This window comes from Dioscorea cayenensis, chromosome 20, assembly GCF_009730915.1.
Source record: "Dioscorea cayenensis subsp. rotundata cultivar TDr96_F1 chromosome 20, TDr96_F1_v2_PseudoChromosome.rev07_lg8_w22 25.fasta, whole genome shotgun sequence".
NCBI lineage: Eukaryota > Viridiplantae > Streptophyta > Magnoliopsida > Dioscoreales > Dioscoreaceae > Dioscorea > Dioscorea cayenensis.
The window spans coordinates 19080221-19081727 of record NC_052490.1 but is presented as its reverse complement, the minus strand read 5'-3'; the positions used below and the strand labels follow the sequence as shown (position 1 = coordinate 19081727).

General features: G+C 39.1%; 1 non-coding gene across 1 annotated transcript; it reads left to right on the top strand.

Annotated features, from left to right (window-relative positions):
- The first annotated feature begins 1150 nt into the window (after positions 1-1150).
- On the top strand, positions 1151-1257 carry LOC120252415. Its single transcript, XR_005533946.1, has one exon. It is a non-coding gene; the product is annotated as a small nucleolar RNA R71 (small nucleolar RNA).
- The last annotated feature ends 250 nt before the right edge of the window (positions 1258-1507 follow it).

Below are 1507 nucleotides of genomic sequence, written 5' to 3'. Positions count from 1 at the left end.
TCTTTCTCCTTCTTGGAGAGTTTGTTACATAGCAAAATAGAACACTCCTCACTGGGTGTCAAAGAAGACATGTTTCCTAACTTCTTTTTGTGGGTGAGCAGTTCCTTCAAAAATTTAGCATACCTCGGCATTTGAACAAGAGCATCGAGAAATGGGACATTAATGTGCAAAGTTTTAAACATGTCTAGGAACTTTTTGTACTATTTAACCTGTTGGTCTTTCCTTGCCTTGGCAGGGAATGAAGGTTTCTGTTTATACACTAGAATCAAAGTTTTATCCTTTGTGGTAACGTCCATGTCAGTGGTCATAATGGGGTTAGCAACTTCTAGTTCAAGCTCCTTCTTAATAGAGTTTTGGAGTTGCATCCCACTACTTAAAGTCACACCCATCAATGATTCCTTTGGGTTAGCCATAGTGTTGCACGGAAGGTTCCCCGGTAATCTTTCTTCTACTAACTTGGAAATTTGAGCTCTTTGATGCTCCAAGTTCCTCATAGTTGCATTGGTGTTTCTGATCATCTCATTATTATCGGCGAATCGAGTCTCAGTACTCTTGATGAATCAGGTCATTAAACTGGTGAGATCATTAGAAGACTCTGAAGAGGATGAAGGTTGTGATTGTTGTGCAACTTGAGGTGGAGGCTTGTATTGCTGCTGCTATTGTGTCAACTGTCCGTGTCATGGCTGAATCCTAGAAAAATTTGGATGATTCCTCCATCAAGCATTGTATGTGTTGCTATATGGATTGTTCTGAAAATGACAGTTCTTACCAAAGAAATCCACTTTCTCAATCTGTTCAGTACTTGCACAAATAGAAGAGGAAAAACTTGGATCACATGAGTGGCTAGAATTATCATGAATGGGTCCCAAGCTTGGAGGCGGAGATTGCATGTTGTCTAATCTCTTGGTTATTGCTTCAACATGTGCTATAGGAGTAGTCATGACATCCAATTGATAAATTCTAGCAGACTTCACCGATTTGTTTCTCTATGAACTCCATTGATACCCATTGTTTGCCATCTCTTCAATTATCTTTTGTGCATCACCTGGTTGCTTGCTACACAAGGAACTTCCGGTGACTGGATCAATCATTTGTTCAGTGGAATTATTCAATACATTATAAAAAGATTTGGATTTGCATCCATTCAATGATTCCGTGATCTGGATATTTTCTTAACATCTCCTTATACTTTTCCCATGTATTGTACAATGATTTGGATTCCAGTTGTTAAAAAGAAGAGATGTCACTTCTGAGTTTGGTGATCTTAATAGGAGGAAAATATCAAGCAACAAATGCCTCAGAAGTCTGCTTCCATGTTTTGAGAGACACAAGTAGCAAGGAATTTAGCCACTGCTTTGCCCTTCCTCGTAATGTGAATGGGAAGAGTCTCAGATGAACCGCTTCATCAGAAACATTGCTCGCCTTATAAGTGTCACAAAGTTTGAAGAAACTTCTAAGGTACCCATATGGATCTTCATCCTTAAATCCATCGAATTGACACATCTGT